This window comes from Balaenoptera musculus, chromosome X (assembly GCF_009873245.2).
Source record: "Balaenoptera musculus isolate JJ_BM4_2016_0621 chromosome X, mBalMus1.pri.v3, whole genome shotgun sequence".
Taxonomy (NCBI): Eukaryota; Metazoa; Chordata; class Mammalia; order Artiodactyla; family Balaenopteridae; genus Balaenoptera; species Balaenoptera musculus.
The window spans coordinates 69,779,028-69,805,215 of record NC_045806.1 but is presented as its reverse complement, the minus strand read 5'-3'; the positions used below and the strand labels follow the sequence as shown (position 1 = coordinate 69,805,215).

The following is a 26,188-nucleotide window of genomic DNA, read 5'->3' as shown; positions in this document are numbered from 1 at the left end:
GGTAATTATTGATAAATAAGAACTTACTATTACCAATTTGTTAATTTTTTTCTGGTTGTTTTGTAGATCCATTGTTTCTTGTTTCTTATCCTGCTCTCTTTTTTTGTGTTTTGATGCTTTTGGTATCAGTAAGCTTTGACGTCTTTATCCTATTCTTTTGTGTAATTGCAGCAGGTTTTTTCCCTTATGGTTATCATGAGGCTTACATAAAATATATATAACAGCTTAACGTCAATGAAATTCCTAAACTTTACACTTTTCCTTCTCTTCCCTCTTACATTTTATGTTACTGCTGTTATAATTTACATATATTATGTTGTGTAACTAATAACAGATTATTGTAGTTATGGTTATCTTTACCATGTTCATTTTCTTAAACATTTAAACTAGAGTTGTAAGTGAATTATGCACCACCATTACTATATTATAGAATCTAACTTTGAGTATATATTTACCATTAACAGTGAGTTTTTGCTACCTTTTTAATGTTTTTATGATGTTAATTAATGTGCTTTTACCTCCACTCAGAGAACTCCTTTTAGCATTTCTTGTAATGTAGGTCACATGGTAATAAACTCCTTTAGCTTTTTTATTTTTTCAGGAAAGTCATTATCCCTCCTTCAGTTCTGAAGGACAGCTTCACTGGGTATACAGTTCTTGGTTGACAGGTATTTTTCTTTCAATATTTTGAATGTCACCCCATTCCCTCCTGGCCTGAAAAGCTTCTGTTGAGAAATCTGCTGATAATCTCATGGGGGTTCCCTTTCATGTAACTTCTCTCTTTAGTCTTGCTGCTTTTAAAATTCTTCATTGCCTTTGACTTTTGACAATTTAAATAATGTCTCAGTGTAGCCCTACTTGGGTTCAACCTATTTGGTGTCCTTTGGGCTTCATGGATCTGGATGTCAATTTCTCTCCCCAGGTTCAGGAAGTTTTCAGCCATTATTGCTATAAATATACTTTCTGTCCCTTTCTCTTTCTTTTCTCCTTCTGGAATTCCAATCATGCAAATATTGTTTCTTTTCATTGTGTCCCATAAGTCCCATAGTCTTTCTTCACTCTTTTGCATTCTTCTTTCTTTTGCTTCTCTGACTGGATAATTTTAAATGTCTAGTCCTACAGGTTGCTGATTGTTTCTTCTGCATGGTCGAGTCTGCTTTGGAAACTCTATTGGATTCTTCAGTTCAGTTTTCATATTTTCCAACTCTAGGATTTCTGGTTGGGTTGTTCTGATGGTTTCTATTTCTTTGCTGAACTTGTCATTTTGTTCATGCATTGTTTTTCTAATTTCAGTTTTTTGTTACCTATTCCTTGTTTTTAATTACAGGGTAACACAGTAAACTCCAACACAAAGGTAGGGATGGGGGAGTGCAAAAGGAATAAAGAAAACAGAACCAGTATTTCACAAAAGCATCAAGCCAGTGATGAAGTAGCAGTTAATGCTTTGCAGAGTCTTGAGGGTAGAATTTGCTCAGGGTGCTCTGAGGGATTCTCTTCAGCATTTCTTTGGAGAAGATTTGGAGCAGCTGCCAGTCAATGTTCAAAGTCTCATAGACAGTGCGATTTTCACGAGGACTCTGAGCAATAAAGTTCCTCTCAAACTTCTGCAGAAATTCCAAGTAAAGAAGATCATCTGAGGTAAGGGCTTCGTCTCCAACTACAGCTTTCATGGCTTGTGCATCCTTACCAATAGCATAGCATGCATAGAGCTGGTTAGATACATTGGCATGATCATTTCTGGTCATATCTTCTTCAGTAGTAGACTTCATTAACTGTGATAATGAGGGCAGCACATTAATAGGTGGGGAAAACTGTCTGTTGTGTAGATCTGCCCCTCTGTAATATATCCAGTCAAGTCAGGGATTCAGTGAGTGATATCATTGTTATGCATGGTGAGAATAGGAATTTGAGTAATAGAGCCATTTCTACCTTCCACTCGACCAGCACATTAATATATTTTGGGTAAATCTGTATATATATAATGTGGGAAGCCTCGTTGACCAGGAACCTCCTTCCTGGCTGCTGAAACCTCTCAAAGTGCTTCAGCATAAGAACTCATGTCTGTTAGGGTAACCAATACATGTTTCTCATACTGATCTTCACCACTCAGCTGTGGTTAGAGCCAAGTGAGGAGTGATAATTTGCTCAATAGTTGGGTCTTTAGCCAAGTTAAAAAAGAGGCAGGCATTGCCCCTTGAGCCGTTTTCTTCAAAGTCAGATTTGAAGAACCTGGCAGTTTCCATGTTTACAGCCATAGCAGCAAATACAATCACAAAATTTTTCTCATTGTAGTCCACTACATCTTTGGATTTTTTTTTAACCAAACCAGGCTGGCAATAGATTAGAGCTGCAATCTAATTGTGTGGTAAGCCAGCTGCAGAGAAGACAGGAATTTTCATGCCATCTATGGGCAAAATACCAGTCTGAATCATCTCCTCTGAATAGATTCAACACTGAGGATTGATTGCCTGGCCCATGATGTCAATGAAGTCTTTAGCCAGTACAACAGGACCTCTGTTGATTGGTTTTTCTAATCCATTGAATACCCCACCAAGCACCTCCTGAGACACTGGTGTTTGGAGAATATCCTCAGTAAACTCACAGGACGTTTTCTTGGCATCTATACCTGAAGTCCCTTCAAATACCTGAACCACTGCTTTTGAACCACTGACTTCTAGAACTTGCCCACTCCGCTTCATGCCATCAGGTAATGTCAAGTGCACAATTTCAGCATATCTGGGAAACTTAACATGAACTAAGATCACTAGTGGACCATTGACTCCTGATACTGTCTTGTATGCCCTAAAACAATTTCTTCATTGTTCTCATTTTAAAAGCATCCAAACATTGTTTTTCAATGACTTTCTAAAATCAACTGTCTGGCTCATCACTTTTTCTTTAACTCTGTGCTGCTGCTCAAATTCTAAAACTGAACTGCTAATTTTTTTGTGGTCTGGGACACTCTTGTATCATTACTGAAAAACAATATTTCTCCAATGGAGTGTAGCCACTGGAGAAGTTCTTCGGTCACTGGCTAAGCACACACAGAATGTTGAGAAATCATACTCATCTTCCTTAAGGGTTTACAACCTTAATCATGGAGTACTCTTTAAACTATGTTATTGTTTCAGTTGATACTCTCTGAATTGAGATTGAGTGAATAATTATATGGAAAAGTGACAGCTGCCCCTTATAATCTTTTCCTAGAAGCTGCCCCTTCTAGGGGCAAAACATATGAATGAAATTCATAAAAGAGTATTTGTAATTGTTAGGTATAAATTTATTGTCATAAGAATGCAACATCTGTCAGTTACTTGGCACATTTACTTCAGCTCACATAAACTCCCAAAAGGCATTCTCTAATGCAAATAATTCCCATTATAAAAAGCACATCTGGGAGAGGAGGGATAAATTAGGAGTTTGGGATTAAAATATACACACTACTGTTTGTAAAATAGATCACCAACAGGGACCTAGTGTATAGCACAGGGAACTATACTCAATATCTTGTAATAACCTATAAGGGAAAAGAATCTAAAAAGAGTATATATACTGAATCACTTTGCTGTACACCTGAAACTAACACAATATTCTAAATCAACTATATTTAAATAAAAAAATTTTTTTATAAAAGCACATCTCCTCAAACCATAGAATCAAGTCTTTTCCTTCTTCCTTACACTGCAGTGCTGTCACATGACCCAGTGACTCATCAGGACAGGATTAGTCAGGCAGGAGAGCGCCCAGACTGAAACCCTTCATCTGAAATTCTTTTTAACCAATGAGCCACAAACAGGCACTCTGGCAATTAACCAGTGCAGACATAGTCTTACAACCTGGGGAAATATCAGGTGCTTTCCTAAGTTTTAAAGAGTCTACTTCCAGGGCTCATCCCCAGTTCCTAAGAAAGCTATGAAGAGGTCTGATGCTACACAATTGTATTGTTTAGTAATCAAGAATCATTTCTTTCAGAACTGCTGAGCAGTCCACTTAAGTCTGGTTTATTAAGGTCTTTTTACAATCACAACACTTAAACATATCAGTGCATATGTTTTGGATATATGCTATATAATATGGGCAAAGCTGCTTGTCTTCCCCAAAGAGAGCCTTGAGCTCAAAAAAGTTAATGGTAGAAAAAGGTCAAACAAGACTTAAGAAACCTGGAATTTTCCTCCTCTGCCAATAATCAGGTGTCTAAATCCTGGCAAGCCCTGTCCCTCCCAGAACCTTAGGCTTCTCACTGTAAAATGAGAGGGTTAGACTAGATGACCTGCAGGGTACTTTTCAGCTCTAGCCTTCTCTGATATCTAGGTGTCCTCCTACGGAGCAGCCTCTCCACTGAACAACACCTCCCTCTGGCTGCGGGCCTGACCTCCATCCATGAAAGCAGTTTTCTTAATTTCATTTAGTTGTTTGTGTGTGTGTTCTTGTATTTTGCTAGATTTCCTTAAGAGAATTATTTTGAATTCTTTGCCTGACAGTTCATAGATCTCCATTTTGTTAGCGTCAGTTCTTGGAACTTTATTAGTTTCCTTTGTTGGTGTCATATTTTCTTGGTTTTTCGTTATCCTTGATTCCTAACATTGGTATCTGCACATTTGAGTAATTGGGGTCATCTTACAGACTTTACAGGTTTGCTTTGGCAGAGACGGATCTTCACCAGTCAGCTCAGTTTGGGTCTCTAGGCATATTTGTTGGTAATATCCTTAGGCAAGTGGGGCCTACTGTTATGCTGGGGGTGGAGGGAGGCAACTGTTCAAGCTCTGAGGTTGGGGACGGGAAGGTGTGCCACTGGCTGAGAACAGTTGGATAGGACTGCTGGCTTGGTTCCCTACTCAAGTAAGGCTGTTAGATGGTGCTGCACTTTCCTGGATTCTCTGGTCAGGCTTACTAGATGGTTGGGACTGGGTACAATATTCAGTAGTAGATGGGGCTATGAATTAGCTTCACTCCCTGGTAGGGTAAGAAGGACCTGTATGGCTTTATTGTTTGGGAACCCAGATCAGGCAACAGTGTGCACTGAATTTCCTGATCAGGTGAGACCACCAGTTTTTTTCTGCAAATGGGGAAAGACATGGCTTGTGCTCTCTGTTCAAGTGCCACTCTAATCTGGGCTGTTGGATGGGCTATGCAGCTTCCTGTGTGCTCTGATTAGGTTCCCTGGTTAGGCAGGCTAGAGGCTGTATTCATCAATGAGCAGGGCTATGAATTAATTTTCCTGCCTGGGTGCAGTGAGAGAAGCAACATAAAGCCAGTAAAGGTCTTTGTTGTCTTAACTCAAGCCAATCTGCACTCCAAGTTCTCTGGCCGAACAGGTTCATTGGCTTTGCTCTGCAAACTATCAGCTCTGCCTGCCTGCCTCTTGCCTTGAGTGCTGCTAGGCTGCACAGCTTCCAGGTTTTTTGCCAGCCTTTCTGATCAGATGGGCTGAGAGATACTGTCCACAGTGAGTGGGGATATGTCTCAGTTCCCTTGCCTGGGCAGGCCCGCCTCTTGGCTCGAGCATTGCTGGTTACACAGCTTCTAGGGGTTCTTGCCAGCTCTTCTGGTCAGATGGAGCTCTGGAGCCACAATGGGTGGGGCTATGTTTCAGGTCACTTCCTTGAGTGGGACAGTGAAGGGTCATTCCAGGCAACTCCCATTTTTCTCCAAGCAGGATTTCTGGTCTGGAGGGGTTGGGAGCTACCCTCAGCCTTGGCTATGAGTTAATCCCCCTGCCTGGGCTTAGCAAGAGAACCCTCCATGCCCAGTACTGGCTTTACTCTGGGGGCAATCAGCTCTGTATGTCTCTCAGCTGGAGTGTTGCTAGGATACACAACTCCCCGGTGCTCTCACTAGCTATTCATCAGATGGGGCTGGGAGACACTCTTCCCAGTGGATGGATCTATGACTCAGCTCCTTGCCTCAGACTCCTTGGTCCAGGCTCTACGGCCAGAAAAACTCCTCATTTGAGTACCCAAATCAGGCAGATCTGTATCCTAATGGGTTCCCTAGTCAAAGTGCACCACTGACTTGGTTCTGCATATGAGCAAAACCATTAGTTAGGATTACTACTTGGGCACTGCAGGTATGAACTTGGTCTGCCAAGATCTTTGTTTCAAGCCCCTTCTCTCTTCTCCATAACAGTCAGATTCCCAGTGGTTGAGCCCTGCAGATTACCCTGCAGTCTCCATGTAGCGAGACCAGAGTAGGGGCTCCCACATGAGTAGGGGCTCCAAGAAACTTAGGAGGTTGGTTGTCCCCCTGGCCTCTCCTTTCCCACTGGAGGAACCAGAGACTCAGGGAAGACCTCTCTGTGTGTTGCTACACTGGCAATGGGAGGGACAATGCAGTCTTTGTGTAGCAGCTTCTCTTATCCTTCTGAAGCAGTATCTTTTGGTCTCTGTGGTGCAGGGGGTGCTTTAGTCTCACCCTTATTTATAGAATTCTTTCAGTAGTGCCATGTTCTTGAATAGATATTAGTTCTTCTTCTGAGGGGGAGTGAAGTCAGGAACGACATATGTTGCCATCTTGGTGATATCACTCTCCCCACTGTGGGTTTTTTGGGGAAGGTTATTTTGTCAGTGGTCACTCAACTAAAAATGACCCTTCCCACAAAAAAACACAACAATTCAATATGTCAACAAACATAAGGTATTCGTTTTTGGTGAATTAGTTTCATTTTTCTATAATTCATTGCATTTGTCAAGAACATTCATAAAGATAACTTTCGGGTGATAATCCATTTCACTTTTTTTTCTGATTTCTGGTTTTAAACACATACAGAGAAACACAGTTTGCACTTCATGATAATTGTTAATATGTCTTGTAATTAGAGATCAGCAATTAGCCAGTATTCAGCATTAGCTTGAGCAATGTACTATTTAATGTATTAAGTACACTAAAACAGAAAATAGCAGTTGTCTTTTTAAATTATGATAATTTAATGATTATCATAAGACCAGTCTCATAGAATTTAACCAGTCTTCCTTTGATCTCAAACCTCCTTTCTAAAGATTGCAAATTTAAGTTACATACATAGTATATTAATACATATGAAGTATTATATGTATTATACCTTTGACTCATATTTCCTAATCCCATTTTACAAAATGAAATAGTAGCGATAGTGAGTCTTATAAGCTAAGCTTTCCATATCTTTATCTCAACTGATTCTGTCATATCATTTTGCTATAGCAAAGTCTTAGCGTTCATTATATTACCTTTACTAGAACTACAGTGATGATAACTATATATAGAAATGGAAATGCATGATACATACGAAAAGTGGCTTCATGTGCATGGCTGAAGAATACTTGTCCCCATAATTTGCTTCAGGTCTAGCTGTTCCCAGAGGGCCATTCCAATTAAAAGATGGATAGATGTAAGGATTGTCCTCTTTGGGCTCATGAGTCATAATGCTATTTTAAATGAAAAAACAAACATGAAATATTTTAGGATATTTTAAAAATATCAAACACACATAGATTCTTATCATTATATTCTCTAGGAAGCAAATAAGTGAAAGCATACAGAAGGCACATTAGATCGATATAGCAGATATACTAAAATAATGGCATCTTCATAAAACAAAGAAAATCATTCTGCTTTTATTCTATTCCTCACTAATACTAGGGTTTTTGTTAGGGAATATTTCCTATGGTCTAAGAATGTCTGAGAAATTATTATGATACTTAGAGAAATGAAGGAAATACAATTTAAAAAATCTTACAGATTAATCTAGGTCAGTGTTTTTTTCCTCAGGAAATGTGTTATCTTCTGGCATAAACACAATTATGTATATATTCATAGTTAGAAACACTGTTATCTCTGACTATGCCTCTCCTTCTCTGCAACCCCACCTCCTACTGAAAAATAAATACATAAAACTTTCTGCTAAAATTCTTTCCAAATAAGATCCTGCTTTCTTTCTTTTTGAGTATTTACAAGCTTTAATTTTCCTTTTAAGGGATTGCTTACTTGTAATTTCTTCCAGAGAACTGTTGTGGTGGAGATACAGGACTTCTAGGAAGGATGCTCTGAAGGGATGAACTCCAGGGATTCTGCACATAGATTTTGTTTTTTTTTTAAGGGAGAGAGGAAAGGTTTAGCCATGATTTTAAGGAAATTTGAAATACAATGGCTCATATTGATACCACATGCTAAATATCTAAATGTCAAGATATTTCCAGGCCTGTTCCTAAAAAATGACAAATAAGCAAAGGTATTATTAAAAGGCAAATGTTTACATATTATAGTGGTAACTTAGCAGGTCTTTGTCTATTTCTATCTATTATCTATTTATATTTATTTATCTTTCTCTCTATGATGTAGAATGGCTTACTGAAGGGGAAATGCAAATGGAAGATTCATTTCAGCTGGTACTCTAAGCAATATGTGGAGCTTCCAGTCAAAATAATTAAATATAAATCCCCCTTCCTATTGTCATAGTGTGAAAAACGCTTATCCCCAGACAAAACAGAGTTGACAAAAAGTAACTTAGACAGAGAATACTGAAGCTGAATATAGAGAGCTGCAACATTAAACAGTTACAGCATACAGCAGAGTTTTGGAGGGAAACTAATACAAATCAATTGATAAAGAGTTGGTTCTTAAAGACCATACTTTGAGTAAGTATATAAGCAAAGAGTAAATTGTATCAATATGGACTTTGAAATAAGAAATTGGCATTTTAACACAGACATGAGGCATATAAGTGGATCCAGACCAGATCTACACAGAGCCTATTCTTACAGCCATACTGGTTATGAGTGGGTACATAACATTGTGACATAGCCATTTTGATGGAGCCATATTGAAATCAAGGATATTTTTACATAGGTACTTTGATAGAGATATTTTGACATGGGGAAATTTGATGCAGACTATAAAATAATCCATTGCACTTTCTGATTAAAATAAGATTAAGTTGGATGTGAAATATATACCATGACTCATCCCTAAGTTTCAGTTCATGTCCATCCACAACCACCCCTGGAGGAGGGGGTGGTGAGGAACCTTGGATTGATAATAATGTTGGAGATGAGATAAAGGTTAGGTATTATCTGGAAAAAAAAACTGATACAAACAGGAAGAATGAGACAGACCCAATATTTTTCCTCCATTGTTTAAATATCTTTCTTTTGTCTTTGGACTTTCCTTTTCTGCTTTGTTTTTGCAATCTTCTTTAAAATAAAATTTTTTAAAACCCACAAAACTAAAAAAGAAAACCATGACTCTTGAAAGTGTGGTTTCAGTGAAGCTTGGCAAGAAAGCTTCACTTGGGTCTATAACCAGTCCCTCTTATCTTGGCTCCCTGATGTCATAGTAGACAGAATCACGGGTTCCTGAGCATTCTGTACATCAGTTCTTAAAGGGGCTACCTTTCCTCCCATGGACTTAATTTCATTGGTCCCGGCCTTTTTCTCTAGCAGGCAAGAGAGAATAGCATATCTGATGCAAAGAAAAGAGAGCTATCTAAAATTTGGATTTGGGGGCCACAAACCAGATTTTCTAGCTGAAGCAGTATGGATATATTTGGGGAGAAGGATCCCATAGGAAGTAGTAGGTGAGTCTCGGCTGCTATATAGAGGGATGCTTCATAATTCTCACTTGTCTATTTTTGGCCTAATTTAAACTCATTAAGCCAGACCTGGGCCTTGATACAGCTAGATAGATGTAGAAAGGTGTTTCAGGCAGAACCTAAGGGGTATAAACTTACAGAATAGAAGGCAGGGTCAGATGGACATGGTGACTTTTTTTTTTTTTTTGAGATCAGGTCCTAGGGGTGGTGGTGATGGTCATGTGATCATAGTGTGGCACCCTACTCTTTTTTTTTTAACATCTTTATTGGAGTGTAATTGCTTTACAATGGTGTGTTAGTTTCTGCTTTATAACAAAGTGAATCAGTTATACATATACATATGTTCCCATACCTCTTCCCTCTTGCGTCTCCCTCCCTCCCACCCTCCCTATCCCACCCCTCTAGGTGGTCACAAAGCACCGAGCTGATCTCCCTGTGCTATGTGGCTGCTTCCCACTAGCTATCTATTTTATGTTTGGTAGTGTATATATGTCCATGCCACTCTCTCACTTTGTCACAGCTTACCCTTCCCCCTCCCCATATACTCAAGTCCATTCTCTAGTAGGTCTGTGTCTTTATTCCCGTCTTGCCCCTAGGTTCTTCATGACCTTTTTTATTTTTCTTCGACTCCATATATATGTGTTAGCATACGGTATTTGTTTTTCTCTTTCTGACTTACTTCACTCTGTATGACAGACTCTAGGTCCATCCATCTCACTACAAATAACTCAATTTCGCTTCTTTTTATGGCTGAGTAATATTCCATTGTATATATGTGCCACATCTTCTTTATCCATTCATCTGTTGATGGACACTAAGGTTGCTTCCATGTCCCGGCTATTGTAAATAGAGCTGCAATGAACATTTTGGTACATGACTCTTTTTGAATTATGGTTTTCTCAGGGTATATGCCCAGTAGTGGGATTGCTGGGTCGTATGGTAGTTCTATTTTTAGTTTTTTAAGGAACCTCCATACTGTTCTCCATAGTGGCTGTATCAATTTGCATTCCCACCAACAGTGCAAGAGTGTTCCCTTTTCTCCACACCCTCTCCAGCATTTATTGTTTCTAGATTTTTTGATGATGGCCATTCTGACCGGTGTGAGATGATATCTCATTGTAGTTTTGATTTGCATTTCTCTAATGATTAATGATGTTGAGCATTCTTTCATGTGTTTCTTGGCAATCTGTATATCTTCTTTGGAGAAATATCTATTTAGGTTTTCTGCCCATTTTTGGATTGGGTGGTTTGTTTTTTTGATATTGAGCTGCATGAGCTGCTTGTACATTTTGGAGATTAATCCTTTGTCAGTTGCTTCATTTGCAAATATTTTCTCCCATTCTGAGGGTTGTCTTTTGGTCTCGTTTATGGTTTCCTTTGCTGTGCAAAAGCTTTTAAGTTTCATTAAGTCCCATTTGTTTATTTTTGTTTTTATTTCCATTTTTCTAGGAGGTGGGTCAAAAAGGATCTTGCTGTGATTTATGTCATAGAGTGTTCTGCCTATGTTTTCCTCTAAGAGTTTGATAGTGACACCCTACTCTTATGAGCCCATAGGGGTTCAGAAAGAATAGCAGCTAGCTATGAAAACATTTTTCTCCACAGTCAGTGACTGTATCAGCCTCTTGAGATAGAATGACTATATAATTTATTGCCCAAACCAGAACACTTATGAAAGTGACAGGGGTAAATGTTCATGTTTACATTGGAACAGCCAATAGAAAGTGGGGCTATCCTGATCACCCTACATTGAAATCACTGTTGTTGTACCCAAAAGCTGAGCCTCCACCTGTTTTTCAGAAATACAGTCAATATGGCTTCCACTTTCTCCATCAAAAGAAATTTATCTTCTATATCTTACTTCAGAAAACCTTGTAATACCCTATTTGGTATTACATAGGCACAATCATTAATTCCATTGTTCAGCACCCACAAGTAGGTTGACCCTGTGAGTGTGTGAGACAGATGTGTTCAGTAAAGCATTAAGCCATGGTCCATCTTGACAATTTCAAAGGACAATGAAAAAGCCATGTGGAGGGAACCATTAGGATATGATAAATGTAGAAAAGTCAGCAGATTCCGATTTAAATCTATGATCAAAGAGCAAAACATCATCTGAGGGATGGGAAAATTAAAGAAATCAAGAGAAGTCTCTGGAACTCTCTGATGACATTCCAAAGAGCAAAATTTGTATGTAGGAAGACACACAGGTCAATCTAATCTATCTGGGACAGCCTGACTAGGTGCCCCATGTATTGAGAGTCAGAGGAAAAGTACTTGTCCTATTCATTCTCTTCTCCAATGCCAGTGAAGTTTTTCCAATTGTTACAGATCAAGGCTCTTTCTAGGGCAGCAATACCTGGAACCAGGAGTAGACTGTGCCAATGGAGGGTTGGATTTTAGCTTCTCAGATGAATTTCAGATTTTAAAATGTATGATTAAAAATCTCCAAAGGGCCAAACAGCACTGCCTAGCAATCTTACAATTTCCTAATTTATTTTCCTATTCTCTGAGACAACTATTTCACCATTCCGTCTCTCCACAAATCTTCAACTTCTCCTCTATGTTATTTATTCCCAGTTAATGACCTCACATCTTATTTCACTAAGAAAATAGGAACAGTCAGAAGAGAACTATTTCATTTTCCAACCAGCAAATTTACCAACCGACCTGAATCTGTATCCACATACTCTATTATGGATAAAGTGTCTCTTCTTGTATCAAAGACCAACTCTTCCAAATGTTCTCAGGATCCCTCTTCTTGCCCTCCCATGGCTTTTTTTTTTCATGCAATTATTAGCATTATATCCCACAGTGTCACATTTTGTCCTCTCAACTGGATCATTCCTATTAACATGTAGATTTGCATTACACAAAACTCTCTTAACTCCACATAATTTCCCTGCTGCCGCCTCATTTTTCTGCTTCTTACGTTAAAACATCACAAAAAAAGGTTGTCACCCTCATTGTAACCATTTCCTCACCTCTCTTTCACTTTTCAGTCCACGTCAGTCTTGCTTCTGTCCCCACCACTCTGCTGAAACAGCTCTTGTGAAGGTTATCAACCATCTAATTTTACCAAATCTAATGCTATTTCTCAGTCTTCACCTGACTTTATCTCTCAGGATCATTTAATATAGTGGATCATTCCCTAATTCTTGAAATACTTTCTTTTCTCTCTTTGCTTCCTTGAGACTGCACTCTCCTGGTTTTTCTCCTATTGCTCTATATGATCTATCGCAGATCCTTTTCCTGGCCCAGCTTCTCCTTTGCTACATGATCTCTAAATGTTGGAACACCTGAGGGCTTGTTACCAACTTCTCTTTTCCTCTATATTTATACTCTGTCTATAAGTCCAGTAACGACTTTAAATAGCACTCATATCCTGATGACTATCAAATTTATATCTCTAGTTTGTACTTGTCCCCTGAGATCTAAATTCATATATCCAACTGCTGACTCAAGACCTCCACTTGGAAGTCTAATAGACATATCCAAATAACCATGAAAAAACCAAAAAATTTGACCCCTCTTCCATCTAAAAAACACTCTGCTTTTCCTCCAGTATTCCTCATCCATCCAGTTGCTCAAATCAAAATCCTTGAAGTCATCCTTTGTTCCTCTCTTTCCCTCATGCTCCATATACAATCTGTCAGTAAGTTTTCAGCATTCAGAATCATTCCCATGGAGAAAGTCCTCCAGTGTGACTTTCCACTGAACTAATAACAAAATCAAATCCTACATACCTTACCATATTCTACAAAACCCAGTATAATCTGCTTACCTCATCAGCAATTCAGCCATGTTGAATTTCTTTTTTTGAGCACATCAAGCCTGTTTTTTCCCTTAGGGTTTTTGTATTCTTTCTGCTTAGAAAGTTCTTTCCCTGACTTTTTGTATGGAAGTGTTTTTTACAACTTTCAGTCTCAATTTAAATATCACATTTTCAAAAAGTCATCTCTAACTTTCCCATCTAATGTTTCCCCACTCCAAGTCACTATTATATCACTGTTTATTGTACTTATAGAATTTATCACAATCTGAAATTATCTTATTTCTTTACTTGCTTATTTGTTTATTGTCTGCCCCCTCTCCCTTCTCTAATGTAAGATCAATGAGGACAAGACTTAATCTCAAATACCACTGTATCCTCAGAGTATAGAACAGTTCCAAGAACATAGTAGGCATTTGGTAATTTTTTTGTTCAATGGATAAATGAATAATGATATCTAATGAACACAACTGAGTGCATTTTTATGCTAAGAACCAAAGTGAAACATTGGTTCCTTCTTGTTTGGAGTCTGCAATCCCTTTGCTGTGACCTTCTACTTTAATGGCCTCATAATATACCTATCTTGAAAGAACATCAAGCACAGATGAGGAATAATCTGAACAATAATAAGGCATAGTAGGCTCTCAATCAGAACTAGTGTACTGATTATCTAGGATATTTTACTTCTCTATCCTTCTTACTGCCTGCCTGTTGGTACCTTTGTGCCCTCCTAAGGTGAATAAGAATGAAAAAATAAAATTTGATACTCAAACTTATCAATTTGGTTTCCATTAGCAGCTTTAATCAGAAGTTGGTAGAAGGAAAAGTATTCTGAAAGGAAATTTGATTAATTTTCTGTTTAGAGATTTAATATATCCACATTTCTGCTTGTCTCACCTCTTGATCAGGACTAAAGATAATTAAGCATTGGGAATTTAAGATCTGGTGAATAGTGGTCACCTATCCAGGGAAAAAGTGAGTCAAAGAAATGGAAGAAAGTGAAAGAGGAAAGTACTCTTTAAACCCCACTCTAAGATTACTCCAACAATCAGAAAGGAACTGTTTCTTTTCCTGCTTCTGCCTCAAATAATAGTCCTGTCCACCAAAAACAGTGACTCTAGGCCCTGCTAGAGTTCTTTTGGATCAGTTGTGAAGTGAGTTTTTAACTTGCTAGACTGGCCTGTGAAGTTCAGAGAAAAGTTTCACACCCATGACAAAAAAAAAAAAAACACATCCATAAATATATATAAAGTATGTATAAATGGAGTTAAAACAACTCATTGAGAGTACAACTTAAAAAAGATTAAGTCTATATTAACACATGATACAGTCTTTAAAATGGGCCTTGAAACTAGCATAATAGAGCCTTAATCTCCTTTAAAAATTCTTGTTAATTAGCAACATCCTAGGCTGTGTTTAAATTCTCTCTAGCCAGAAGCACTGAAGTCTAATGAAATTAAGTATTTTAAAGTTTTGAGTAAAATTTTTCTTACTTTTGATCTAAGAAACACATACACATACATGCACACACAAACATACACACAAACACACATTTATGTGAGTGTGTTGGAAGCTACATTAAAATGCAGTCACCTCTTTGGGTTCTATTTAATATCACAAAACAGTATCCTGAGGTATTGTAGACCAGAAAGAGTGAACGCATTTGCCAAAGGTATACATTTTACAAAGGTTGTAATTTCAATCCTGAGACAGTGTGACTCATGTTACTCACAGTTTCCTCCATTAGCACTACACCTAATAGAGCGACCATATGCCTTACCTTTTTATAGGGACAACACTGACTTCATGTAACTTTTTTTCAATAATGGAAATTTGCTAAATGTATTATAATGCCAGGGACTTCCCTGGTGGCACAGTGGTTAAGAATCCACCTGCCAATGCAGGGGACACAGGTTCAGTCCCTGGTCTGGGAAGATGCTACATGCCATGGAGCAACTAAGCCCGTGCACCACAACTACTGAGCCTGCACACCACAACTACTGAAGCCTGATCGCCTAGAGTCTGTGTTCTGCAACAAGAGAAGCCACCGCAATGAGAAGCCTGTGCACCGCAACAAAGAGTAGTCCCCGCTCGCTGCAACTAGAAAAAGCCCACGCACAGCAACGAAGACCCAACGCAGCCAAAAATAAATAAAATTAATGAAAAAATAAGCATGATGCCATACCTCTGCAAGAACTAGCATTGACATATATACACTACCAAATGTAAAATAGATAGCTAGTGGGAAGCAGCTGCATCACACGGGGCGATCAGCTCGGTGCTTTGTGACCACCTAGAGGGGTGGGATAGGGAGGGTGGGAGGGAAATGCAAGAGGGAGGGGATATGGGGATATATGTGTACACATAACTGATTCACTTTGTTATACAGCAGAAAATAACACAACACATTGTAAAGCAATTATACTCCAATAAAGATGTTAAAAAAAAAAAGATTAGATGAGGTGACTATTTACCTCCCAATAAAAGAAATATACATTGCAAATAAAAAATAAATAAATAAATACACAGGGTAAACAAAGAATGTTGCCTGCCCTTCCAGTTCTACAAGGATTAAGTTGCAACCCACTGCAGTGTGGCCTGAGGGGAATTCAGGATGGAAAAACAGGAAGCATTCTGTGTTTTGGATATACAGGGCCCCTCAATAGTTAAGATGCAAATCTAAGGAAGAATTTCAGTGACCCTAGATTCTTGCATCTTCCCATACATAGAAAAGCACTAAAATCATTAACTTCAGATTTTTTCTTTAGCTTATGAGAACTGGCTTCATTATTTTATAGTAGAATTTTGAACTTGTGTCTCTTTTGAACGAATGACAGGGTCTAGTGATAAGACAATAAAGTACAACTGCTAACTGAATAAGTTCCATTTCATTATTAATTTTATTAAATAGCAGAGTATTTGTTCTAACATCTAGTATATCTTTTAGTGGGTATTACCTAAGATGTCTGTCATTAATGTTGATAGTTCTCTTACAGCACCTTTCCTAGTGATTAGCCTTAACCCAGATATCATGCTTATTAGGAGAATAATGCAAACTGGATTGAGTTCCTTGAAAAATAAGACCATCACCTTTATCCAGCTGGGTTAGACACCAACATGTGTGGATTAACCATCTGTAGATAATCATGAGTTTTTAGTATTATTACTATTATAAATTTATTTTTATATCAGATGACTATATCTTATTCAAACAGGACAGATACTATTGGATATGGACATTGGTTATTAGAATAGAATTTTCCTGGTGAGAGAAAAAGTCCTTTATTTTTGTTATTTCTAAATTTTATTTCTGCTATTTCTAATTTTATGTATCTATCTTACAGGCTAGACTATTTTGTCCTTAGCTCATGATGACAAATAGAGGCACACTATTGGCCAAGTGTAGCTGTTTTATAACCATAATTTCAGAATAAATATGTTTCAAAATAATTGTATTAAGACCATTCTGCAATAACTGTAAAGGCTGCAACTGGACATTATATTTATTTGTAATTCAATAAAAGAACATTTTTAAGCATGAATACATAAATGCTCATATTTTTAAGTTTTTACATTTCTAAAAAAGAGTTTGACAATCATACTTTTCAGTTTAGTAATAGATTGGTATGGGAATAAATCAGCAAGGAAATGATTAAAAAAGAGATAAGAGGTTACTTTCTGTGAGCATTCACTTATTGAATACCGCTATTAACTATTCTGACCATGCTGTATAGTTAGTGGCTGTCTGGCTCCAACTGTGCAACATCCATATTAGAGCGCTACATGCCAATTGAATATCAAATCTTGCCAAGTAGCATTCATTGTCTCATGTTACAGATACCTTGCTGTGCCTGATGTCTGAAAACTCCATGTATGATTCAAGTGGTTATTAGCATTAATTTCATAGAGAACTTTTATCTGAGATTTTGAAACAATAGTTACACAAAGTGGCTCCCTTTTTGGGTGCTATGCAGCTATCAGGAAATCTGTGATTACATTTAATCCTCGGACTGTGGGGAAGCCAAAAACTGTTCCACACATATTCAGAATTCAGCAAGTTTCAATGCTTAAACCTGGATGAAGACCTTTTGATACAACAAAATGCCACATCAAAATCTTGTTTGCTTCCAAAAAGGACCCCCTTAGCGCAAGTTTTCTGAGATATCATGCCCATAGAACCAGAGATAGAAACTTTCAAAGATAGAACATTTTAGCAAAGCTAACAGAAATGAAGCTTCACAGTTTCTGTGTTTGGCCGATATGACTAAAATCACTGGAGCTTGAAAGAATTTGGTATGGTTATTTTGATCAGCCTAATGGTTGAATTATATTGCTGCGTGGGTGAGCTAATTAACTGCATGATCAACAATTTGTTCTATACACTGAAATAAAAAATCCAAAAATATTGTGACCAATTTGGCAAACATTGATATAAATAATGCTTTGCTTTAATATGTATGAGAGCTAGAAGTGAGAAGTAAAAAGTGGCACTGTTTACTAAATATCTGTTCTTCATCATCATTAAATAAAATTAATTGAGCATTCATGTGGTACATAGCACTCATATAAGCATACAGGAATATCAAGATGAATTTTGTCACATCCTATTTATTAAGAAATTTGCAATCCAAGTGGAAAAGTAATGAAGATATTTCCTCCCAATATTTTATAATATCTCCATTTTGAAATATACTATTTTGCTTGTACAAACACGATTGAGAAACCTATCTCTGCATGAAAAGGCTGTGGCTAATCTATATTAACAATTATTTTCATTTAGATATTCCCTTTTATAATTTTAACTATTTTTAATTCTTACAATAAAAGACACACACACACACACACCTCTTCCCAAACGTCTCCTTAAATCTTTCCACTTCCCCACATGTCACCCAACTCATAGACATGTAAAACTATCTTTAAACCCACAACAGCCTGAAAATTTTAAATTTAATTATTTTATGGAAAGTATGAAAAAGAGAGCACCATATACCCACTGGATTAAAGCATATTTACTTTTCATTTTCACGTGTGTGTTATGGCCAAATATCTTCTTACTTATTTTTTAACATCATTATTGGAATATAATTGTTTTACATTATTGTGTTAGTTGCTGCTGTATAACAAAGTGAATCAGGTATACATAAACATATATCACCATATCGCCTCCTTCTTGCATATCCCTCCCACCCTCCATATCCCACCACTCTAGGTGGTCACAAAGCACTGATCTGATCTCCCTGTGCTGTGTGGCTGCTTCTCACTAGCTATCTATTATACATTTGGTAGTATATATAAGTCCATGCCACTCTCTCACTTCGTCCCAGCTTACCCTTCCCCCACCCCGTGTCCTCAGGTCCATTCTCTACGTCTGTGTCTTTATTTCTGTCCTGCCCCTAGGTTCTTCAGAACCTTTTTTTTTTTTTTTTTTTGATTCCATATATATGTGTTAGCATACAGTATTTGGTTTCCCCTTCTGACTTACTTAAATCTGTAGGACAGACTCTAGGTCCATCCACCTCACTACAAATAACTTAATTTCCTTTCTTTTTATGTGTGCCACATCTTCTTTATCCATTCTTCTGTCGATGGACACTTAGGTTGCTTCCATGTCCTAGCTATTGTAAATAGAGCTGCAATAAACATTGTGGTACATGACTCTTTTTGAATTATGGTTTTCTCAGGGTATATGCCTAAAAGTGGGATTGCTGGGTAATATGGTAGTTCTATTTTTAGTTTTTATAAGGAACCTCCATACTGTTCTCCATAGTGGCTGTACCAATTTACATTCCCACCAACAGTGCAAGAGAGCTAACTTTGCTCTACACCCCTTCTGGCATTTATTGTTCGTAGATTTTTTGATGATGGCCATTCTGATCAGTGTGAGGAGATATCTCATTGTAGTTTTGATTTGCATTTCTCTAATGATTAGGGATGTTGAGAATCCTTTCATGTGTTTGTTGGCAATCTGTATATCTTCTTTGGAGAAATGTCTATTTAGGTCTTCTGCCCATTTTTGGATTGGGTTGTTTGTTTTTTGATATTGAGCTGTATGAGCTGCCTGTGTATTTTGGAGATTAATCCTTTGTCAGTTGCTGCACTTGCAAATATTTTCTCCCATTCCGAGGGTTGTCTTTCGTCTTGTTTACGGTTTCCTTTGCTGTGCAAAAGCTTTTAAGTTTCATTAGGTCCCATTTGTTTATTTTTGTTTTTATTTCCATTTCTCTAGGAGGTGAGTCAAAAAGGATCTTGCTATGATGTATGTCATAGAGTGTTCTGCCTATGTTTTCCTCTAAGAGTTTAATACTGTCTGGCCTTACATTTATGTCATTAATCCAGTTTGAGTTTATTTTTGTGTATGGTGATAGGGAGTGTTCTTTTTTTTTTTGAAATATTATTATTTTTTAATTAATTAATTTATTTTATTTTGGGCTGTGTTAGGTCTTCGTTTCTGTGCAAGGGCTTTCTCTAGTTGTGTCAAGCGGGGGCCACTCTTCATCGCAGTGCACGGGACTCTCACCATTGTGGCCTCTCTTGTTGTGGAGCACAGGCTCCAGACGCGCAGGCTCAGTAATTGTGGCTTACGGGCCCAGTTGCTCCGTGGCATGTGGGATCCTCCCAGACCAGGGCTCGAACCCCTGTCCCCTGCATTGGCAGGCAGATTCTCAACCACTGCGCCACCAGGGAAGCCCTAGGGAGTGTTTTAATTTCATTCGTTTCCATGTAGCTGTCCAGTTTTACCAGCACCACTTATTGAAGAGGCTTTCTTTCCTCCACTGTATATTCTTGCCTCCTTTATCAAAGATATGGTAACCATATGTGTGTGGGTTTATCTCTGGGTTTTCTATCCTGTTCCATTGATCTATATTTCTGTTCTTGTGTCAGTACCATACTGTCTTGATGACTGTAGCTTTGTAGTATAGTCTGAAGTCAGGGAGCATGACGCCTCCAGCACCGTTGTTCTTTCTCAAGATTGCTTTGGCTATTTGGGGTCTTTTGTGTCACCATAAAAATTGAGAATTTTTTTGTTCTAGTTCTGTGAAAAATACCATTGGTAATTTGATATGGTTGCATTGAATCTGTAGATTGCTTTAGGTAGTATAGTCATTTTCACAGTGCTGATTCATCCAATCCAAGGACATGGTATATCTCTCCATCTGTTTGTATCATCTTTAATTTCTTTCATCAGTGTCTTATAGTTTTCAGCATACAGGTCTTTTGTCTCCTTAGGTAGGTTTATTCCTAGGCATTTTATTTTCTTGTTGTTGCAATGGTAAATGGGAGTGTTTCCTTAATTTCTTTTTCAGATTTTTCATCATTAGTGTATAGGAATGCAAGAGGTTTCTATGCATTAATTTTGTATCCTGCTACTTTACGAAATTCATTGATTAGCTCTAGTAGTTTTCTGGAAGCATCTCTGACATGCTCTATGTATTGTATTATGTCATCTGCGAACAGTGACAGCTTTACTTCTTCTTTTCCGATTTGGATTCCTTTTATTTCCTTTTCATCTCTGATTGCTGTGGCTAAAACTTTCAAAACTATGTTGAAAAATACTGGTGAGAGTGGGCAACCTTGTATCGTTCCTGATCTTAGTGGAAATTATTTCAATTTTTCACCGTTGAGAATGATGTTGGCTGTGGGTTCTCATAAGTGGCCTTTATTATGCTGAGGTAAGTTCCCTCTATGCCTACTTTCTGGTGGGTTTTTATCATAAATATGTGATGAATTTTGTTGAAAGCTTTTTCTGCATCTATTGCGATGATCATATGGGTTTTATCCTTCAATTTGTTAATATGGTGTATCACATTGATTGATTTGCATATATTGAAGAATCCTTGCATTCCTGGGATAAACCCCACCTGATCATGGTGTATGATCCTTTAAATGTGCTGTTGGATTCTGTTTGCTAGTATTTTGTTGAGGATTTTTGCATCTACGTTCATCAGTGATATTGGCCTGTAGTTTTCTTTCTTTGTGACATCTTTGTCTGGTTTTGGTATCTGGGTGATGGTGGCCTCATAGAATGAGTTAGGGAGTGTTCCACCCTCTGATATATTTTGGAAGAGTTTGAGAAGGGTAGGTGTTAGCTCTTCTCTAAATGTTTGATAGAATTCACCTGTGAAGCCATCTGGTCCTGGGCTTTTGCTTCTTGGAAGATTTTTAATCACAGTTTCAATTTCAGTGCTTGTGATTGGTGTGTTTATATTTTCTATTTCTTCCTGGGTCAGTCTCAGAAGGTTGTGCTTTTAAGAATTTGTCCATTTCTTCCAGGTTGTCTATTTTATTGGTATATATTTGCTTGTAGTAATCTCTCACGATCCTTTGTATTTCTGCAGTGTCAGTTGTTACTTCTCCTTTTTCATTTCTAATACTGTTGACTTGAGTCTTTTCCATTCTTTTCTTGATGAGTCTGGCTAATGGTTTATCAGTTTTGTTTATCTTCTCAAAGAACCAGCTTTTAGTTTTATTGATCTTTGCTATTGTTTCCTTCATTTATTTTTCATTTATTTCTGGTCTAATTTTTATGATTTCTTACTTTCTGCTAACATTTGAGTCTTTTGTTCTTCTTTCTCTAATTGCTTTAGTTGTAAGGATAGGTTGTTTATTTGAGTTGTTTCTTGTTTCTTGAGGTAGGACTGTATTGCTATAAACTTCCCTCTTAAAACTGCTTTTGCTGCATCCCATAGCTTTTGTGTCATTGTGTTTTCATTGTCATTTGTTTCTAGGTATTTCTTGATTTCCTCTTTGATTTCTTCAGTGATCTCTTGGTTATTTAGTAGTGTATTGTTTATCCTCCATGTCTTTGTGTTTTTTACAGATTTTTTCCTGTAATTCCTGTCTAGTCTCATAGAGTTGTGGTCGGAAAAGATATTTGATATGATTTCAATTTTCTTAAATTTACCAAGGCTTGATTTGTGGCCCAAGATATGATCTATCCTGGAGAATGTTCCATGAGCACTTGAGAAGAAAGTGTATTCTGTTGTTTTTGGATGGAATGTTCTATAAATCAATTAAGTCCATCTTGTTTAATGTATCATTTAAAGCTTGTGTTTCCTCATTTATTTTCATTTTGCATTATCTGTCTTTTGGTGAAAGTGGGGTGTTAAAATACCCTACTATGATTGTGTTACTGTCGATTTCCCCTTTTATGGCTGTTAGTATTTGCCTTATGTATTGAGGTGCTCCTATGTTGGGTGCATAAATATTTACAATTGTTATATCTTCTTCTTGGATCCATCCCTTGATCATTATGTAGTGTCCTTCATTGTCTCTTGTAATAATCTTTATTTTAAAGTCTATTTTATCTGATATGAGAATTGCTACTCCAGCTTTCTTTTCATTTCCATTTGCATGGAATAACGTTTTCCATCCCCTCACTCTCAGTCTGTATGTGTTCCTACGTCTGAAGAGTGTCCCTTGTAGACAGCATGTATACAGGTCTTGTTTTTGTATCCATTCAGCTAGTCTATGTCTTTTGGTTAGAGCATTTAATCCATTTACATTTAAGGTAGTTATTGATATGTGTGCTCCTATTATCATTTTGTTAATTGCTTTGGGTTTGTTATTGTAGGTCTTTTCCTTCTCTTGTGTTTCCTGACTAGAGAGGTTCTTTTAGCATTTGTTGTGATAATGGTTCCGTGCTGCTGAATTCTCTGAGCTTTTGCTTGTCTGTAAAGGTTTTAATTTCCCCGTCGAATCTGAATGAGATTCTTGCTGGGTAGAGTAATCTTGGTTGTAGGTTTTTCTCTTTCATCACTTTAAATATGTCCTGCCACTCCCTTCTGGCCTGCAGAGTTTCTGCTGAAAGATCAGCTGTTAGCCTTATGGGGATTCCCTTGTGTGATATTTGTTGCTTTTCCCTTCCTGCTTTTAGTATATTTTCTTTGTATTTAATTTTTGATAGTTTGATTAATATGTGTCTTTTCATGTTTTTCCTTGGATTTATCCTGTATGGGACTCTCTGTGCTTCCTGGACTTGATTGACTCTTTCCTTTCCCATATTAGGGAACTTTTCAACTATAATCTCTTCGAATAGTTTCTCAGTCTCTTTCTTTTTCTCTTCTTCTTTTGGGAACCCTATAATTCGCATGTTGGTGTGTTTAATGTTGTCCCAGAGGTCCCTGAGACTGTCCTCAATTCTTTTCATTCTTTTTTCTTTATTCTGTGCTGTGGTAGTTATTTCCACTATTTTATCTTCCAGGTCACTTACCCGTTTTTCTGCCTCAGTTATTCTGCTATTGATTCCTTTTAGAGAATTTTAATTTCCTTTATTGTGTTGTTCATCATTGTTTGTTTGCCCTTTCATTCTTGTAGGTCCTTGTTAAAGGTTTCTTGTATTTTCTCCATTCTATTTCCAAGATTTTGGATCATCTTTAGTATCATTCCTCTGAATTCTTTTTCAGGTAGACTGCCTATTTCTTCTTCATTTGTTTGGTCTGGTGGTTTTTACCTTGCTCCTTCATCTGCTTTGTGTTTCTCTGTCTTCTCATTTTGCTTATCTTACTGTTTTTTAGGTCTCCTTTCTGCAGGCTGCAGGTTCGTATTTCCCGTTGTTTTTGGTGTCTGCCCCCTGTGGCTAATGTTGGTTCAGTGGGTTTTGTATGCTTCCTGGTGGAGGAGACTGGTGCCTGTGTTCTGGTGGATGAGGCTGGATCTTGTCTTTCTGGTTGGCAGGACTGCATCCTGTTGTGTGTTTTGGGGTGTCTGTGAAGTTATTATTATTTTAAGCAGACTCTCTACTAATGGGTGGGATTGTGTTCCTGCCTTGCCAGTTGTTTGGCATAGGGTGTCCTGCACTGTAGCTTGCTGGTTGTTGAGTGGAGCTGGGTCCTAGAGTCGAGATGGAGATCTCTGAAAGAGCTTTTGCCATTTGATATTATGTGGGTCCAGGAGGTCTCTGGTGGACCAGGGTCCTGAACTCAGCTCTCTCACCTCAGAGGCTCAGACCTGAGCCCCAGCTGGTACACCAAGACTGTGTCAGCCCCACAGCTCAGAAGAAAAGGGAGAAGAAGAAAGAGAGAAAGAAAGAAAGAAAGAACGAAAGAAGAAAGAAAGAAAGGAAGAAAGGAAGAAAGAAAGAAAGAAAGGAAGAAAGAAAGAAAAAGAAAAAATAAAATAAAGTTATTAATTTAAAAATAAAAATATTATTAAAAATAAAACAGTAATAAAAATAAAAAAGAATGAGAGCAACCAAACCAAAAATCAAATCCACCAATGATAATAAGTGCTAAAAAATATAGTAAAAAAAACAGAAAAAAAACGGAGACACAGAACCCTAGGACAAATGGTAAAAGCAAAGTTATACAGAGAAAATCACACAAAGATGCATAGACATACACACTCATAAAAGGAGAAAAAGGAAAAAAAAATATATATATATATATATAAAGGAAGAGAGCAACCAAATCAATAAACAAATCAACCTGTGATAATAAGCTCTAAAGACTAAACTAAGATAAATTAAAACCAGAAACACATTAGATGCAGAAAGCAAACCCCAAGTCAACAGTTGCTCCCAAAATCCACTGCCTCAATTTTGGTAAGATTCATTGTCTATTCAGATATTCCAGAGATGCAGGGTACATCAAGTTGATTGTGGAGATTTAATCCGCTGCTCCTGAGGCTGCTGGGAGAAATTTCCCTTTCTCTTCTTTGTTCACACAGCTCCTGGGGTTCAGCTTTGGATTTGGCCCCACCTCTGCGTGTAGGTCGCCTGAGGGTGTCTTTTCCCTGCCTAGACAGGACAGGGTTAAAGGAGCAGCTGATTAGGGGGCTCTGTCACTCAAGCCAGGGGGAGGGAGGGGTATGGTTGTGGGGCAAGCCTGTGGCAGCAAAGGCCAGCATGACATTGCAACAGCCTGAGGCGTGCTGTGTGTTCTCCTGGGGAAGTTGTCCCTGGATCACGGGACCCTGGGAGTGTCGGCCTGCACAAGCTCCCTGGAGGGGAGGTGTGGATAGTGACCTGTGCTTGCACACAGGCTTCTTGGTGGCTGCAGCAGCAGCCTTAGCATCTCATGCCTATCTCTGGTGTCTGTGCTGATAGCCACAGCTCGTGCCCATCTCTGGAGCTCATTTAGGCAGTGCTCTGAATCTCCTCTCCTCATGCACCCCAAAACAATGGTTTCTTGCCTCTTAGGCAGGTCCAGTCTTTTTCATAGACTCTCTCCTGGCTAGCTGTGGCGCACTAGCCCCCTTCAGGCTGTGCTCACGCAGCCACCCCCAGTCCTCTGCCTGGGATCTGACCTCTGAAGCCCGAGCCTCAGCTCCCAGCCACCACCTGCCCTGGTGGGTGAGCAGACAAGCCTCTCAGGCTGGTGAGAGCTGGTCAGCACCAATCCTCTGTGCTGGAATCTCTCCACTTTGCCCTCTACACCCCTGTTGCTGTGCTCTCCACCGTGGCCCCAAAGCTTCCCCCCCCACCGTCTTCACCAGTGAAGGGGCTTCCTAGTGTGTGAAAGCTTTTCCTCCTTCACAACTCCCTCCCAGAGGTGCAGGTCCTGTCCCTATTCTTTTGTCTCTGTTTTTTCTTTTTTCTTTTGCCCTACCCAGGTACGTGGGGAATTTCTTGCCTTTTGGAAGTCTGAGGTCTTTTGCCAACGTTCAGTAGGTTTTCTGTAGGAGTTGTTCCACATGTAGATGTATTTTTGATGTATTTGTGGGGACGAAGGTGATCTCCACATCTTACTCCTCCACCATCTTTAACCTCTGCCCCAAATATCTTTTTACATACTACATTTTTTACATTCAAGAAAGGTAAAAAATTATTTCCAAAGAGATATTAAATGGTAGAATATGCTTAAAACATACCAGAGTCCATTCACAGAGTCATAGTATTTTTTAGATGAACAAATTAG

The 26,188-nt window shown here is 38.2% G+C and overlaps 1 pseudogene; it reads right to left on the bottom strand.

Moving 5' to 3' along the window:
- Positions 1-1,436: 1,436 nt before the first annotated feature.
- LOC118888308 overlaps positions 1,437-26,188 on the bottom strand; it is a 42,371-nt pseudogene continuing 17,619 nt past the window's right edge.